Source organism: Melospiza melodia (assembly GCF_035770615.1).
Source record: "Melospiza melodia melodia isolate bMelMel2 chromosome 7 unlocalized genomic scaffold, bMelMel2.pri SUPER_7_unloc_1, whole genome shotgun sequence".
In the NCBI taxonomy this organism is placed as follows: domain Eukaryota; kingdom Metazoa; phylum Chordata; class Aves; order Passeriformes; family Passerellidae; genus Melospiza; species Melospiza melodia.
The window spans coordinates 2906604-2925084 of record NW_026948497.1 but is presented as its reverse complement, the minus strand read 5'-3'; the positions used below and the strand labels follow the sequence as shown (position 1 = coordinate 2925084).

General features: G+C 50.9%; 2 pseudogenes; one reads left to right on the top strand and one right to left on the bottom strand.

Annotated features, from left to right (window-relative positions):
- The window catches only part of LOC134432716 (uncharacterized), an 899340-nt pseudogene that overhangs the window by 777823 nt on the left and 103036 nt on the right, over positions 1–18481 (top strand).
- LOC134432660 (zinc finger protein 501-like) overlaps positions 12080–18481 on the bottom strand; it is a 36391-nt pseudogene continuing 29989 nt past the window's right edge.

Genomic DNA, 18481 nt, shown 5'->3' with positions numbered 1-18481 from the left:
CCCACGTCGCTGACGAACATCACGAGCTGCTCCCGGTTGTAGATGTACCTCTGCACGAACGTCATCTTCTGCGTGCTGTTAATGAAGTGACACTGTGACACTGCCCAGAACTGGAACACCCCTGTGAGAGCAGGACACAGCTCCGGGTGTGCCCACCCAGCACCCCCCAGCAGCACCCCCAGAGCTCCGGGGGCCACACCGGATCCCCACTCCGCCCCTCCTGTGCCCCACGGCCGCTATGGGACCCTCCTGCCCGCGCTGCCGCTTCCTCTTTGCCACCTTTCCCCCGTTTCCCCTTCCACATCCTCTCCCCTCCCACCTCCAGCCGCTCCCCAAATCACTTTTGGGGTCCATTTCCCCATTCTGCCAAAAATCCTCCAATCCCCAGCACCCTCCCGCCCAATTTTGGGGGCCCCTCTCCCCTTTTCCCCCTTCTCCCCCCCTGTCCCAGCGCCTCCCGCCCCCCGCTCACCCGAGAGCTCCCCGCCCGCAGCCGGGGGGGCTCCCAGCACCACCAGTGCCACCAGTAGGGCCCCAGCTGCTGCCCCTCGCCCCATGGCCGGAGCCGGGCAGGGAGCAGCAGCCCCAAAGCAGCCGCGCTGCGCTGGGAGCGCCAGTCCGGAGCAGGGCGGGCTCGGCAGCACCGCGGCTCCTGCCAAGTGGCTCCTGCAATCTGCCATCAGGAACCTGGCCTGATGAGTTTCGTGGGCAAGGAACAATGGTGCCTGTGGTGCTGAGTGCCCGGCCGTCTGATGGGGTTCTGAAATCCAGGTCGCCCCTGCCCCGTCCCTCACTTCCCCCACTGCCCACCGGTGACTCCCTGCAGCAGCTCGTGGGATCCTGGACATGGCTCTGGGAGACACACAGACATTGCTGAGGGGCAAAGATGGGGGGCTGGACAGCTGGAGAGCTGACCCTGAGGGTTGGGGTGCACAGGACACGGGGTACCAGGCAGGGTTAGGGTACACGTGCCACCCTCATGGTGGGACAGCCACAGAGCCCTCCCCACAGCTGCAGGCAGTTACCCCAATTGGAAGGTAGAGAAGAGGTTTGGAGGCCACAGAGTTACAGGTAGGAGTTGAACAGCCTTTTAGGGGTTTTATTAGGGTTTTTTTTTCAGGATTTTTAAAGGATATTTTAGGGGGCTTTTTGCAGGAGTTTTTTAGGAATTCTCTGGGAATGTTTAGGAACCTTTAGAGCTTTTTCAGGACTTTTAAAAGAACTTTTTAGGGCGTTTTAAGGGCTGTCTTACTACTAATTGGAATTGTTAGGGGTGTTTTGGGATATTTTGGGGGTTTTTTTAGGACTACTTAAAAGGTTTTAGGGCTTTTTGAGGAGTATTGAGGGTATATGGAGAACTTTTTTATGACTAGGGTATTTCTAGGGTTTTTGGGGGAATTTTTTCAGGCTTTTTTAGGGTCTTATCAGGGCATTTTCAAGATTTTAGGGGTATTCTCAGAGCTCTTTAAAAAATCTCTTAGTAGTCCCAAAAGGTTCTTTGGGGATTTTTAGGGGTGTTTTCAGGGCTTTTTAAAAGCAGCATGTTTTTAGTGTATTCTGAGGCTATTTCTATGTTTTTGAGGGGTGTTTAGGAAACTTTGAAAACTGCCTTTTTTAGGGAATTTAGAGGGTTTTTTTACGGTCCTTTCAGGGCATGACAGAGGCTGAGGGGCAGCTTGAGGGGTACTGTGGGGCTTGAGGGTGGCAGAGGCTGGGAGCTGAGGGAGGAGCAGGGAGAGGGGACAGTGGGTGACACACAGATGCTGAGGGTGGCAGGGGCTGCTGGAGGGTGACACTGAGAAGCTGGGGGCTGAGGGGCAAAGAGAGGATTAAGGGTTACACACAGGAGCTGAGGGGCAGCTGAGAGGGGCCTTGAGGGGCACAGGGGGGGCTTGAGGGTGACAGACAGAGCCTGAGGGGTTGAGGGAGGGCTTGAGGGGTCAAGGGAGAAGGCTTGAGGGCTGCACAGTGCACTGGAGATCAGGGCTACAGGGAACAGCTTAGGAGGCAAGTTAGGGTACAGGTGCACCAGCCCTCATCTTAGCCTAAGCAGCCCCCCTAACAACAGCACAGCCTTTTCCTCAACAGCAGCACAACACAGCAACCCTGACAGCAAGACCAGAGTGGAACCCACCCGGTGGGACAGGACAGCAACCCTCACACCAGGACAAGGACAGAACTCTCAGAGGAAAAGATCCACAGCAAAAAGGTAGGCAAGGCATTTGAGGGTTAGAGAGATAGGTGGGGTGTCACAGACCTCTTTTCATAAAAATCCTTTCTTTAGGATTTTTCTCCCTTCTGAGAAGCTGTGGCCTCAGCAACAAAGTGTAAACAATGGTTATCTGCTCCTGTGGAATGCAACAGGTACATCCGTGATTGGTCTCCTGCGGATGTTTGGATTTACTGACCATTCATGGCAGAGCTGCTCTCGCTTTCTGCCAGGGCACAGACCTTTGTTATTCATTCTTTTCTATTCTTAGCTTAGCTAGCCTTCTGAGAACTTTTCCTTCTATTCTTTGTAGTATAGTAATAACGTAATATATATCATAAAATAATAAATCAAGCCTTCTGAACATGAGGTCAACATTCTCGTCTCTCTTTACACCCTGAAGACCCTTGTGACCACTGTGACAATTGGTGAACCCTGAGTGAGTGAGGAGGACAAAACCATCAATTGGTGACCCCTCGTCTGAAGAGCAAATTACTTGGAGAGACCCCCAGAGGAACAATTGCTGCACTGGGTAAACCCTGAATATGTGGCATTGATGGTTGCTTCACAAGTGACCACAGAAGTGGATTCTAGCCAGGAGCTGAAGAACTGAAGATCCTGATTTGGACTTCACAGCAAGGCTGACCACAAAGAGAACCTTCTGAAAAGCCTCCAGCAAGATGTTCGGAAAGCACAGTAGCGCAATGGAGCTGGCCAGAGCATGCTGGACTCTTTCAAAAGGTACTGTTGGCTTTTCCCTTCCTGAAAATGCGGCCCTTTGTAGTTTGTGGCTGCTGATGTGGAGGGCTTCCCCCATAGAGGAGGAGGTTCGGTTCTCCCCTTCAGAGGAGAAGCTTATTGCCCTCTGTCAAAAATGGAGTGGAGGACAGACTTTGCCTGTTGGAGACAGATTTCTGTGAGTTTTTTCGATGGGCAAAGCTTTTTGGGTTCTTTATGAATGTGCTCTGTGCCCTTGATGCTTTCTTATGGGAGTGCATGGACTGCATTTTCCACTTTGTTTTGGACCGTGGGTTTGGATACCCCCAGATTTATCCAGCATTTAGGATGTTCTTTCCAGTTTTGAACCGGAGAGCAGCTGTTTTTCCCTGGATTGCCAACTGCAACGGGCTTGTCCCATTTCCTCTGACTCCAGCGGGAGAAGATCCTGTGGAGGGGGATGATCTGTTGCTTCCCAGCCCCCCTGCATCCCGGCAGTGGGGGGGGAAGTTTCGCCAGGAGCCAACGTTTTTTTACTGCGTCTTCAGAGCATGGTCAGATGCAGCCATCCCTTCCCCCCCCTTCTCTCTCTCCGGGGGGATGGGAGTGGGCTGCACCGCCCCTTACAGCCCTGGCCGGCCTCCTGGTCCCTGCCCCGCTCAGAGATGGGGGCAGCACCGGTCTCCGAGGTCCCGCCTGCCAGGCCTGCAGGGCCTCCTCCCCGACCCGCCTCGTGGCCGCCTCCCCGGGTGGTCCTGCCCGTGGCTTCACCGGCTTCCCCGCCTGCGCCTGAGAGCTCAGAAACACCGCTCCCTGCGGCTGCGTCGCTGTTGGTAGGAGACGCCCTCGGCGACAACAGCGACTCGGCACCGCCCCCCCGGCTGTCCTGCTGCGTCCACCAGCCCCTTCTCCGGCCCCGCTGCCTCAAACCGAGCCGGTGCCTGTTCAGGATGATGCTGAAGACGGCGCTGAACCCACAGGACCCTCGGAGCAGCCCACAGCTGCTCCTGCACCCAGCGTGGCTTCTCCCCCGAGTTTTTCGGGCTGTCCCGGGGCTGCCCCTGCGGGGGAAGCTGGGACAGGGGAAGAGGGCGCCGGCCTCCCTTTCCGTGGAGGAGGCATGGCCTGACAGCTGGCTGTGGGTGCAGCCCGTCTGCCTGCGTTCAAAATCAGCATTCTTGGCGGGTTGGGAGGTGTTTGGTCAGTTGCTTTCCCTTGGGGGGTGCGAATCTCTCTGCTGCCCCTCTCGCACCCCAGCGGCGAGGGGCAGGTGGGTGCCGAGAGTTCTGCCTTTGGTCCCCAGCCCAGAGGGGGTGGTGCCGTGAGGCAGATGGGAGACACACCTGTTGCATTTGCATTGCAGAGGGCACAGCGGGAAGCGATCATGGCTTGTTTGCTGTGGAGAAAAAACATTCCTAGACACGAGATGAGGGTTCTTGGGGCTTCTTCTATTTCCCTGCTGCTGGCATGCCTTGGTGATTTTGGGGAAAAGAAGCGTTTGGTCACCATTCCATTGGCAGCGTGGGGCCAGGCTGTGGGAAGGCAGAGCCCGCCTGCCATGTTGGGCCTGGGCTGTTGGGCTCGGGTCCCTGGGCCAGGGCCACCTCCCGGCCTCCTGATGGGTTTGGTGGTTTTGCTTCTCCCTATCGGTCTTGGCCCGCCTTTCTGTGGGCCAGATCTGGGGTTCCTGATCCCTCCACATGGGCCAGGGCTCCCCAGGGACTTTCTTTGGCTGCTCTGCTGCTGCTGCTCTTTTTGATCACCAAAAGAAAAAAAAAAAAAAAAAAAAAAAAAAAAAAAAAAAAAAAAAAAAAAAGCTTTGAAATAGCTGGCAGCAGCTCTGAAGCATTGAAGGACCAAAAATTAGCTTCAGCCCAAAGTTATTGAATAAAAGGGCTGTGGCAGGACATTCCAGAAGTTGTCTCAAATTGTTTGAAATTGTTTGATGACTGTCAATGGCTTTTGAAAACTATTGATGGACTTTTCTGCAGCAAGCCTGTTTCAGGACCAAAAGGGACATTCACAGATGGCAAAGAGGAACATCTTCAGTCCATGGACTTTTTCCTGAAACTCAGCTGTTTGGGCTTGAACTTTCTTTGCATTGGTTTTGCATTTTCTTATACTGTAAAATTGTTTTGGTGATTTGATAGAATTGTATGTTCTACAGGTGAAGAAATTCCCTGTTCATTCCACACCAGCACTTGAGTGAACTTTTGATTGGCAACAGATAACCACAATAATTTTCTCTGCACAGCAGAGAAAATTACAAACACTTTTTCTTTTTAATTAAACTAAATTAAAAAGCTGACATGTCACAGACATCTTTTCATTAAAATCCTTTCGTTAGGATTTTTCCTGCTGAAGCTGAGAAGTTTCAGCAACAAATGTAAACAATGGTTATCTACTGCTGTGGAATGCAACAGGTGGATCCATGATTGGTCTCTGGTGGATGTTTGGATTTACTGACCACTCACGGCAGAGCTGTTCTTGCTTTCTGCCGGGACACAGCTCCTTTGTTATTCATTCCTTTTCTATTCTTAGCTTAGCTAGCCTTCTGAGAACTCTCTTTCTATTCTTTTTAGTATAGTCATAATGTAATCTTTATCATAAAATAATAAATCAAGCCTTCTGAACATGAGGTCAACATTCTCGCCTCTCTCTTCATCCTGCAACCATTGTGACCACTGTCACACACCATTTCTCCCATACAAGCACTGAGCAAAGAAGCTGGGTTCCCAATGTTAGGTACTGCAATTTCTACATCATCCTGTTCCCCCATTATGGATTGGTATTTCAGGAATCTCTGTGGGGAGAGCCAATGTCCCTCCTTTACTTCCAGCACTGCAGACACTGTGTGGGACACCAGCACTGTCATCTTCTGGCCCAGGGTGAACTTGTGTGCTTCCTGGATGTTCACTGCCACTGCCACAACAGCTCTGGGGCGTCCTGGCCACCCCTTAGCCGCTGCATCCAGCTGCTTAGAGAGGTAGGGTGTCGCAATACTACACAAAATGAACGACACTCACACCCTGAGATGTCCAAGGCAAAAAAGGCACAATTTTTTCTGGACCTCGATATTTATAAAATTCCAAAAGCATCCATGGATTGGAGGATGAAATTGCCCCCTCTCCAAATACACTGGTCAAACCAACAGTCCATCAATTTTCTCCTCCTCCAGAAAGGACTGCAAAACAATCATTATTTACATGGAAAGTGTGTAAGAAACTCGTAAACATCAGAAGGCTTAGAAGAACTTTCAAAGAACAGGGCGACATCTCACCCTTTTTCCATTAGAAAAAAAAAAAAAGAAATATGAACAATGTTAAAAGGAAAAATGAACAATATTCAGTGTCCACTCATGAAGGAATCATCGGAGTGATCACTCACACCATCTGTATCTGAGTCATCACTCAATGATTCATCCACTTGATGACTTTCAGTTTGGTCACGGTTTCCATTTTGCCCGTTTGCTGGATTCTGTCTCTGCAGTCGCAGGTCAGGACGAACACACTTCAAAGGTACCCAGCGTAGCCCAGTATCTGTGGATACACAAGCATACCCACGCCCCGAAGTGATAAGGTCATAGACACCTTCCCACTGTTTGGTAATTAATTCCACATCTGAACCTTCGCTTGAGGCTGACGTGTCTCATCCAGAGCCTGCAACGAAAGGTGATGATTCAAAATGACAAGATTTTTTGAGTTCTGTGGCACAGTAAGATGATTGATGGTGTACAAAGCTTTTGCCAACTGACTGTGTGGGGTTTTACCCTACATTCCCCATTTTTGTTTCTGAAGAACCCACTTCAGAGTACCACAAGCATCTTCTACAATAGCCTGACCAGTCGGAGCATGAGGGATACCAAACCTGTGTGACACACCCCACAACTGCAGGAACTGCCACATCTTCTGTGATGCATAAGCAGGACCACTGTCTCCTTTCCACAAATCATACAGAGGAGACAGTTGTGTGTTGGTCAGTCCCAAGTACGGACGTAACCAAGTGATGACACCTACCAATTTCTGGGCATCATTCAGTGTCTTCACCAAATGTACAAATTGCACCTCCTGGTGTCGGACTGTCTATTCCAGAATTTTGACCCCCAAATACTTCCAAGGAGGTTGTTGTTGAACCTTTTCTGGAGCCACCTGCAGCCCATGAGAATACAAAGCATTGAGCAACTGAGGCTTAATCCTCAGCAGCTCGTCCTGGATGCAGCCACTAAAATGTCGTCCATATAATGATACAGACGTGCATCAGAAAACTGCTTGTGAACTCCAGACAAGACACAGGCCACATATCATTGGCATATGGCCGGAGGATTTTGCATTCCTTGGCGCAAAACTTTCCATTGATATCACTGTGTGGGCTCAGCATTGTTAATTGCTGGCACCAAGAAGGGAAATTTTGGTCTGTCATTAGGATGCAAAGAAATTGCAAAAAACAATCCTTCAGATCCACGATGTGGATCGGCCAATTTGTGGGAAACATGGTAGGCGACGGCATGCCTGCCTGCAATGTTCCCATGCTTTCCATCATGGCATTGACCTTTCGGAGGCCTTGTAGCAACTTCCATTTCCTGTATTTTTCTTGATGCAGAAGACAGGAGTGTTACAGGGACTGGTAGAAGTCTCCAGATGACCCTGGTCCAACTGTTCCTGCACCAGATTTTGAAGGTGTCCTAGGGTGAGGTTATGATGTTTGTGTCCCCATTCATGTGTTCTGTTAATGCTGGATATCATGTTCTGTTCCTTTAAGACTGGCTCTGAAGACTGAAAGTTTTGTTTGGGTATTCTTATCAGCCTGGCGGGACACAGAGAGACTGCAGGTCTTGATTTTGCTGCTTTTGCTTTTTGCTTCGCTCTCTCTCTCTCTGCTCTCGCTTCTGCTTGCTTTTGCTCCTGCTCATTAACTAGTTTAGCTAAACAGTCCAAATTCCTTCCTGGACTGTTTGTCCTCTCCTCTTTTTCGACCATCTCGAACCTGCTCCGGACTGGGACCTGGGAACACCGAGAGTTTGCACCTTGTGGCTGCAGCAGCTGCCCCAGCGCAGGAGGGACTGAGAACAGAGCGACCACCCCCGAGAGAGACTTTCTGAATTTGTCACCTTTATCAGAGTGGTGTCATCCGGTATTGTTCATTCTGTGTGCTGGGGGTGCTGCGCCTGTTAAATAAACAGGTTCTTTCCACTTCTCTCTGAGGAATCCTTCCCAAACCAGTTGGGGGAGGGGCCGTGTGGGTTTGCTTTCTGGAGGGACCCCCTTTGGAGATTCTCTACCAAATTTACCCTAAACCAGGACAAAATTTGGCACCCAACACGTGGGGCTCGAGCGAGAGTGGAAAAACCCTGTTTTGAGTGCATTTTGGTTGCCATTACTCTGTGTTTGTATAAAGCAGTCAATAGCCATGCTTTTTGAATTCATAATGTATGTTGGGGTGAAGGTTTGCATGCATTTCTGGTCCCGAGGGTTTTTTGGGATTTTAATAACTCTGTGGTCCCTAGGTTTATTTTCTTACCCAGAAATAGCTCTAGTATTGTCCCTAATATGTAGTTTTTATAGCAGAGGGGCAGTGACCAGAATCGCTATCCTGCTGGGCTTGGTGGTAATGATGTGTAAAAAAGTTTATAAACATGCTGGGGTCTGCTCCAGGTATGAATGGTTCGTGGCTATGGTTATGCATCCAGTTTATTAGAGGAGGAGCAGCAGGGGATCAGGCATTTCAGCCTTTGCTTTCCTTCTTCTCCTATGAATCTGTTGCATCACTATTGAAGGATGTTCAGTTTCCCCTGAATGTTAAAGAAACCATCTTTCTGCTATTCAATCTGGTAACCTTCGTCTATACAGCCTGCTGCTTCTCTAGGATGAGGGCTGAGATTTCTAGACGGGCTGATGAGACCCCTGACTCAGGAGTAGACCCCGGTGTGGAAAATCCTAAGTGGTGTGGGAAATGGGAGGATATGGGCCAAATCATGAAGGAATTCTCTGACCCTATAGTCTGGGATTTTCCCCATGAGCAAATTCAGAACCCAGCTGAGGTGGGAAAATATCTGAAAGAGAAGTACCAGGATGAGCCTAAGGAGAGGAAGGTCATTGCAGTGAGCTGGGCCCTGGCTTGTGCTCATCGCTCACTGCTAGATCCTGTCGGGCAGCAGACAGAGGCAGGGGGGCAGGGAGATAAATCAGCAGCTATCCTGGTGACTCAGGCTGCAGCCAACAGCCCAGGCTCGAAGCCAGCAGCCAAACCAGATAGTGAGCCTAAGCCAGCAGCTAAACCAGAAAATAAGCCCCAACCAATGGCTGTTGTTGCCACTACTAGAAGTGGGAAATGCACAGACAAGACCAATCGACCAGTGGATGATGAGGATGATGATGATGAAGGAGAAGGAACCTCAGTGCCTCCTGACATAAAATCAGGAGTCAAAGCAGCAGGTGCAAGATCAGATGCAAATATTGAGTCCTTTTCCCCGAAGGACCTTCGTGGCTTACGGAAGGATTCCATGTGGGGACGGGGTCTGTTTCTATTGCTGGTGTGACAGGGGATCACAGGATTTTACTTTGGTGGAAGCTGAGGTGAGCCTGACTGGAAATGAATGGAAGAAACACCCTATTGTGACTGGCCTAGAAGCCCCATGCATTTTAGGTATAGACTTCCTCCGAAGTGGCTATTTCAAAGACCCAAAGGGACTCAGATGGGCATTTGGAATAGCTGCTGTAGAGACAGAGGGTGTCAAGCAGTTGAACAGCTTGCCTGGACTGTCAGAAAACCCATGTGCAGTAGGACTTCTGAAGGGAGAAGAGCAACAGGCGTCAATTGCCACTTCCATAGTGCATCGATGACAGTGTAGAACCACTCGAGATGCTGTGATCCCCATCCAAAAGATGATCCAAGAGCTGGAGAGCCAAGGGGTGGTCAGCAAGACCCACTCACCCTTCCACAGCCCCATTTGGCCTGTGCGAAAATCTGAAGGAGAATGGAGATTGACTGTGGACTATCGTGCATTGGATGAAGTGACTCCACCACTGAGCGCTGCCGTGCCAGACATATTAGAGCTCCAGGATGAGCTGGAGTCCAAGGCAGCAAAGTGCTTTGCCACTATAGACATTGCCAATGCATTTTTCTCCAGTCCTCTTGCAGCAGAATGCAGGCCTCAGTTTGCTTTCACATGGAGGGGAGTGCAGTACACCTGGAACCGACTGCCCCAGGGGTGGAAGCACAGTCCCACCATCTGCCATGGACTGATCCAGGCTGCACTGGAAAGGGGTGAGGCTCCAGAACATCTGCAGTATATTGATGACATCATTGTGTGAGGGGAACACAGCTGCAGAAGTGTTTGAGAAAGGGAAGGAAATCATCCAAATCCTCCTGGAAGCTGGTTTTGCCATTAAAAAGTCAAGGTAAAGGGACCAGCTGATGAGATTCAGTTCCTGGGAGGGAAGTGGCAAGATGGACTGTAGTAAACCCCATACATTTAGCAAAAGCACCATGGAGAATCTAGCAAAAGGAATGCTGACACAGCAGCAAGGAAGCTTCCTGACTCATGGACATCTGCCCTATAAACTGTCTCTAAAACCATGTAAGGCAATGCCATGGTAGCCTTTACCTATCGGTCATTTTCTGGTCCCCCTAATCCCTTGCCATTGGTCAAGTTGGGATACTTGCCAAGCCTATAAAAGTAGCATGCTGTACCCTACTAGCTCAGAAGAAGAAGAGCTGAGACCCTTCGCAGACCCCCAAAAAAAGCCTTCTCTGTGGAACAGCTTCTGCCTTCTCCTTCTCCTCTCTCCGTCTGCTGCTGCCTCAATCCCGGGGCTCCACTACCCAGCAAGCAAAGAGCTGAGGTCCTAAGAGCTGCTAATCACTATAGAGCTGAATATCACCAGGCTTGCTAGAAAGGTAGCCCCCCGGCATTGGCCTGAGCTGGCTTCGGGACCTGGTCCCTCCTCAGGGACTGAGATCCTGAGCACCAAGGCTCTGCTTCATGATAAGGCTGATCGGAGGCCTTATTAATGGACGGCATCAGATTCCTACAGACGTAATCAACAAGATCACAGCAATGTCTCCACCCACCAATAAGAAAGAAACACAAGCTTTCCTAGGTGCCATAGGCTTTTGGAGAATGCACATTCCGGAGTACAGTCAGATCGTGAGCCCTCTTTATCTGGTCACCTGCAAGAAGAACGAGTTCCACTGGGGCCCTGAGCAGCAACAAGCCTTTGCACAGATCAAGCAGGAGATGGCTCATGCAGTTGCCCTTGGCCCAGTCAGGACAGGACCAGAGGTGAAGAATGTGCTCTACTCTGCAGCCAGGAACCATGGCTTGTCCTGGAGCCTTTGGCAGAAGGTGCCTGGGGAGACTCGAGGCCAACCACTGGGATTTTGGAGTCGAAGCTACAGAGGGTGAGAAGCCAACTACACTCCCACAGAGAAGGAAATCTTGGCTGCCTATGAAGGAGTCCAAGCTGCCTCAGAGGTGATTGGCACGGAAGCACAACTCCTCCTGGCACCCCGACTACCGGTGCTGGGGTGGATGTTAAAAGGAAAGGTTCCCACCCCCCACCACACCACTGACGCTACATGGAGTAAACGGATTGCTCTTATCCCACAGTGTGCCCGTACTGGAAACCTGAATCGCCCTGGGATTTTGGAGATAATTACAAACTGGCCAGAAGGTGAGAACTTTGGTCTTACTGATGAAGAGCAACAAGAACCAGTGACACGGGCTGGAGAGGCTCCTCCCTATAACCAACTGCCCCCAGAGGAAACGCGCTACGCTCTTTTCACTGACAGTTCCTGTCACATCACAGGGATGGACCAGAAGTGGAAAGCAGCCGTACGGAGCCCCACACGACAGGTGGCAGAGGCTGCTGAAGGAGAAGGTGGATAAAGTCAACTTACAGAACTCAGAGATGTTCAGCTGGCCCTGGACATTTCTAAGGGAGAGAAATGGCCAAAGCTCTGCCTCTACACTGATTCATGGATGGTAGCCAATGCTCTGTGGGGATGGCTGGAGAGGTGGAAAAAGGCCAACTGGCAGCGTAGGTGTCATGGTTTGATGCTGGCACAATGCCAGTATCCCCATAAAATATATCCTCCCTGGTGTCTGCTGTGAGATGTGACCAGGAATAAGCAAAGCAGGCCCCCACTTAGAAATAAAGAAAAGAAACCTTTATTAACTGAACTACAACTCTAAGTAACAGGAAACACACAGGGAAAATGAAAGCTTTCCAAAACAAAAACATTTCCTTCCCCCCCACCACCAAATTTCTGATACATCTATTCCCCAAATCACCAACTCTCGGTCCATCACCACCCTTTAGGTAACCAATTCTCAGTTCATCAAGGGGAGAGGAATCCTTCTTGTGCCATAGGCTTCCCCAGGAAACACTGCTGAAACCTCGTGTGTTTCCACGTCACTCGTGGCACCACCTGCAGAACATCTGCCATTGTGACATCTTCCTTCCATGTCCAGTGCTCTCACCACTGCACATGGACCAGAGCTGCTTCTAGGGTTGTCCTTTTAAGGATGCTTTGTCCCGTTCCAAAAAGGGCACAGTCACACCTTTGGGACACCTATCCCCCCCCCAAATTTCACCCCCTGGGGCCCCGGGGTACCAACACTGAACCCTCTTGGCTCTGAGCCATTGCCTCCCCCTGGATGCAGTCTCTGGGTCACAGGAAACATGGTTCTGTCCATGGCTACACAAGAAAAGTCCCGCTAAGGCCACTCCATCATCTCTTCCCACCTAAGATTCTTCTCTACTCTCCCGACATCTTTCACTTGCCCAGACCTTCACACTTGCACATTTCCTTCTTCCATTTCATCTCTTATCTCTCTTCTAGGAAAGGTTAATGTTCTGCAAAGTTTTCCTTGTCCAAAAAAGGGTTAAAAGTTCGGGCTCTGCCCATCCAAAGCTCCCACAGCTGCTGGACCCCTTCTCGCTCCGCCAGCCGGGCTGTGCTGCCAGCACAGGATATCAAATTTCAGGGTGGCACAGGCGCTCTGTCTCTCTCTGTCTCCTGGGGGGGAGGTGTGGCTGCCCGATGCCTCTCGGGGCTCTTCCACCCTTCCATCCTCGGGCCAGGCCTACCTCACCCAGCCCCAAACCAGCCAGGAGCTGGGCAGGGGAGGCCCGACCTGCTTCCCTCGCTGGAGCCCTAGAGAGCTTCCCCCGGGAGTGCTCTGCTTTTTAACCCCTGAGTTCTCAGAGGCGTATCCAATGTCCCCAGTGGCCAAACCAGGTGCCAGTATTCAAATGTGAGCACCTACTGGACTGAGCACTTCATATCCCAGAAAACTAACTTCCTCTCAAACCACGACATCTATATAATCTCAGTCCAGTTTATCCCAGTCTGTAGGAACCCAGTCCATTTGATCCCAATCCATATTTGATCCATGTCCGTAGCTTATCCTAGTCCACATTTGATCCCAGTCCATAAGATCTGTCATATTTGATCCAGTCCATATTTGATCCCAGTCCAAAGTTGATCCCAGTCCTGATTTGAACCCAGTCCATTTTTTATCCCAATTAATATTTGATCCCAGCCCGTATTTGATCCCAGTCTATATAAGCTCAGTCCAGTTTATCCTACACTGTAGGATTCCAATCAATAATTGATCCCAGTCCATATTTGATCCCAGTCCCTATTGATCCCAGTCCCTATTGATCCCAGTCCCTGTTTGATCCTAGTCCCTATTTGATCCCAGTCCATGTTTGATCCCAGTCCGTACTGCCCTGCACACATTCCAAAAGTCTGCAATTCCAGCTTCCAGCCAGGAAAAGATGTTCCCGCCCTTGAATGGAAATGGAGCAAAATCTTACAGAGACATTTCCCTGCCAGCCTTCAGGACTTCAGCTCCTGGGACTCGGAATTAAAATAATAATTGGGAAATAAAATAATAAATAATCAGGGGAGGGTCTGTGGGGACAGAAGGGTCATCTAAATCAGGGAAGGGGTCAATTAAATCAGGGAAAGGGGAATTAAAACAGGGAAAGGTCAACTAAATCAGGGGAGGGTCTTTGGTGGCAGGGGTCAATTAAATCAGGGGAGGGTCTTTGGTGGGCACTGGGGCAATAAATCAGGGGAGAGTATTGGGTGATCCTGAGGATTAAATATAGGGAGGGTCTCTGGTGGTGCCTGGGTCAATTAAATCAGGGCAGGGTCTCTGGTGGTCCGTGGGTCCAGGGAGACACTGAGAGAGAAACAGAGCAGGCAAAGAGAGGCAGGAGAGAAAAGGGGACACCAAGACAATGAGCTGAGAAGGCGGCACTCTGCAAACAGAACTGCAACAGACTGAACATGAACAGGAGAGAAATCAGTAAGTCTCAGAGTTTTCTTTGCTGTCAAATACATCCCACACACCCAAACCCACACAATCTCCATCCCACCACTCTAATTGAGATCCGACAACTCTAAATCACTTCCCAACCTCATCTCAGCCTGATGGCTGCGGAATCGAGTGAGTTTGGCATGGGATTGAGTTTTTTGAGGTAGGTTTGAGCTCTTTTTGGGGTAAGATTGAGCTGTTTTAACTGGGATTTGAGTGGTTTGGAGGTGACAGATCTATTCCTCTTGGCTTTTGCAGTGCAAAGAGATGGAGAACAGAAAAAATTAAGGTGAAAATAAAAGTAGAAGCAGCCAAGTGTGTTCTCAACATGGATCACAGGGAATGTGGCTCACATGCTGTTGGAGAATGGCTTAAAGAAAAAGGCCATGAAGACATACAATTGAGAGAAAAGTAAAAGATAGAAGTAAAGCAGTTCCTAAAGCAGTTCCCAGGCTTAATTTTATAAATAATAAGGTTCTCAGACAGTCTTCCCATAACAAGCAAAGCATTCTGTCTGGGAAAAGCTGGCTCCCTGGGAACAGATATGGAAGTTTGGGGAAACTCTCATATCACAGTGGGAACGTTGGTTCTGTTTTTAATACACAATTGTAGGTATTGTAAAACAAAAGGAGTGGTTAGAGTTTTCTCTGTTAACCTATCGTGAGCTCAGATTTTGAAATATTCATGAAGTTAATTAACACTGTTATATAAAGTGACTGATTGATCAATAAATCAGAGTTCGATGCATTACCAGGATGGTCGTTCTCCCCTTCACTTCAATAACATTGGCTGTGCCCAAAGTGCCTCCTCCAGTGGGGGATGGAGCTGGAGCAGCGCACGAAGCTCTGCCCGCACTCGGGGCACTCGCAGGGCTTCCCTTAGTGGTGCCTCCGCTGGTGTTGGATCAAGTGAGAGCTGCTGGAGAAGCTCTTCCCACACTGGGGACACTCGTAGGGCCTCTCCCCAGTGTGGATGCGCCGGTGGGTGATGAGGGTGGAGTTGCGCTTGAATCCCTTCCCGCAGTCGGGACAGCGGAAGGGCCTCTCCTCTGTGTGAATCCGATAGTGCATGAGGAGATGGGAGCTGGTCACAAACCTCTTCCTGCATTTATCACACTCGTAGGGCCTCTCCCCAGTGTGGACGCGCTGGTGGGTGATGAGGTGGGAGTTGTACTTGAATCCCTTCCCGCAGTCGGGGCATTGGAAGGGCCTCTCCTCTCTGTGAATGCGATAGTGCTGGAGGAGAACGAAGCTGGTCTGAAACCTCTTCCCACACTTGGAACACTCATAGGGCCTCTCCCCAGTGTGGGTCCTCTGGTGCCTGATCAGGTGGGAGCTCTGGCTGAAGCTCTTTCCACACTCCCCACATTCATGGGGCCTCTCCCCAGTGTGGATCCTCTGGTGCTGGTTCAGGTTGGAGCTCCGGCTGAAGCTCTTCCCACACTCCCCACACTCATAGGGCTTCTCCCCAGTGTGGATCCTCTGGTGCGTGATCAGATTGCCGCTCACGCTGAAGCTCTTCCCACACTCCCCACACTCATAGAGCTTCTCCCCAGTGTGGATCCTCTGGTGCCTGATCAGTTCGGAGTTCCACCTGAAGCTCTTCCCACACTCCACGCACGTGTGTGGCTTCTCCCCATCATGGAGCTGCTCATGGAGCACCAGCTCCGAGCTCTGGCTCTGTCTCCGGCCGCCTTCCCGGCGCAGGCTGGCTCTTTCCCCCTCAGATCCCCGCCAGCTGCGTTTGCAGCCCCTCCTCGTGCGGCATCTCCGGGGCTTTTCCTCCCCGTTGGCTTCCTGCGCCGTGGAGCCGCTCAAAACGGCCTCTTCCACCAGGTTCTGCCGTGGGCATTTGTCCTCCCTGCTCTCCATGCTCAGCTCCTGCTCTGGGGGAGGAAGGACAAGGACAGGATGGGATTTGCCTCTGTGCCACAGGCAAGGGCAAGGAGATCCCCCCAGGCCTGAGCTGCAGCCGGGGCCGTGCTGGGCTGGGAGATGGAGCAGCACAGAGGGGAAAGGGGCACTGACTTCCTCCTCACCTGCCTCAGTGTCCCGGGGCATCTTCCTCTTCCTCGCAGCCTCCCAGGCCTTGGCAATGGGAAATCCTGGTTTGGGGAAAACAAGGGATGAGCGCGTTTGTAGGAGCACTGGGGGGTAGGATGGTCAGGACGGACAGAGATGAGAGATCTCTGCAGCCAGGTCGTGGAACTTGCGGTTTATTGCAAAGGGCCTGGGTGCAGGGCCCTGCTTGGAGCTGCCAGGCACAGCTCGGAGCAGGGCTGAGAGAAGAGAGGGGTAGAGAGAGTGAGAGGGTAAGAAAGTAAGACACGCAAGAGCATAACACAGTAACATTCCTATTACAACACAATAAATTTTCTTCTGCGTGGAATATTCTATTTCTCACTAACCAATCTAGTACAAGATACAAATCCCAGAGCATTTACAAACAGCTTGTAAGAATCATTACATCACCATACTGTGTTACATTTTACACCCTAAAAACTCCTCTTTGGGCCCCTTCTGCTGAGCTAATGGGGTCTGGATCTCTCTGCAAGCAGAGGGAATTGTTTCATCAAAAGGGGATTATCTTCAGTTGGGCCACACCATTGCTTTCCAGTTGTCACTAACTAAGGTATCTCAGAGCTTGCTTTCATTTCAATCTTCCTTATACTTTCTATATTCCCATAATCTTTTGCAAGACAATCATATTTATAAGGCTTTCCTGTTTCACATCCCCCAACACACATTGAGTTTGAAAGTCCCTTTTGCCCAAGTCCATGTCTACAAGTCACCGGCCACCTGGGCTCCAGAAAAACCTCAGAAACACCAAGATTCAGGCCTGAAAAAGCCTCCCAGGAGTTGCCCGTCCCTGGTCCCTCCCCTCTGGTGTTCAGGGAGTTCCACCCATCCCAGCTGCTGGGAGTCACGCTTGGATTGGGGGTCCCCATTCTCCTCGGTGCCTGCCCTACCCAGGCTGCTGGCAGTCCCAGCAATCCCAAAAGCTCCCCCCGCTTCGCTCTCCCCATTTTCGGGATGCCGGGGCTGTTTGGGCTCCCAGGCTCCCTTCTCCCCTCATTCTCTGCTCTGGGCTGCAGCGGCTCCAAGGAGTCCCCCCTGCCCCTCTCCAGGCTCTTGAGGCTCCCGCCAATGGCGGCGCTCCCCCCTCTCTGGGCTCCCCCCTTTGGGCTCCTGGGGGACACAGGGCTCTGCTCCTCCAGGCTGCCTCTGCCGGCAGCCGCCACCGCCACCCCCCGATGTCCCCCCAAGGGGCCTTTTCCGCTCAGCCTTGGACTGCTTCATTCTCCAAACATCCCCCCAAAAACCCCAACCCAGGGACCCCCGGGATATCTGGGCCGAGCTCCCTCTCCCCGCTCACCAGTGCGATGGGGGGGCGATGATCCCACAGGTGGGGGCTGCGAATTCAGGCAGGGATCGACGACGTGGTTCCCTCACCTCAGCCTTGATCCATCTTCGTCCCTCCTCTTCCTCTTCCTCCCACTCCTTCTCTTCCGTTCCCCCTCCTCCTCTGTCTTATCTCCACTTCCTCCTTCCCTTTATCATTGCCCTTCCCTGCCTCCTCCTCCTCCGCCAGCAGCAGCCACACCCTCGGTGCCCCGTTCTCGCAGCCCTCGCAGCCGCGGCAGGAGCGGGGATGGAGCCGGGACAGGTCGGAATGGGCAGCGCGGGGCTCTCGGCTGCTCCAGCCACTGCGGGCGGGGGAAACCTGGCCCAGGCCAAAGGAGAGGCAAACTGGGCAAAACGGGGGCAGAGCACAAAGCTAAGGATGCAGTAGAAAGACTTAAGTTAATATTAACTCCCAACGAGGAAAAACTGGAAATTCCAAAGTTTAGGGAAGCTGAGAAAAAAGATTTAAACACGACAGGAAGTGAACAAGATAAATTAGGGAAATGGAAACTTCTTGATGGAAGACAATTTCATTATAAAATGTGCTTACTAGGAAAATATTAGAAAACTTGAATCAGAAAACCCACTGGGTAGTCAAGCATTGTGTGATCATTTTTTAAGGAACTATGGGCGCATTGGATTTTTGGAGTAGCAAATCCAGTAACTGAGAGATGTTCAATTTGCCAAAGGAGAAATAAAAAAGTGAAGAGAAAAACAACATTTTGAGGTCATGAGTTAGCTGGTTGACCATTTCAAAGTATCCATGCAGAAGTATAGATTTGTCAGGTTCTGGGTTTATTTGTAAAAAAACCCCATTTAATC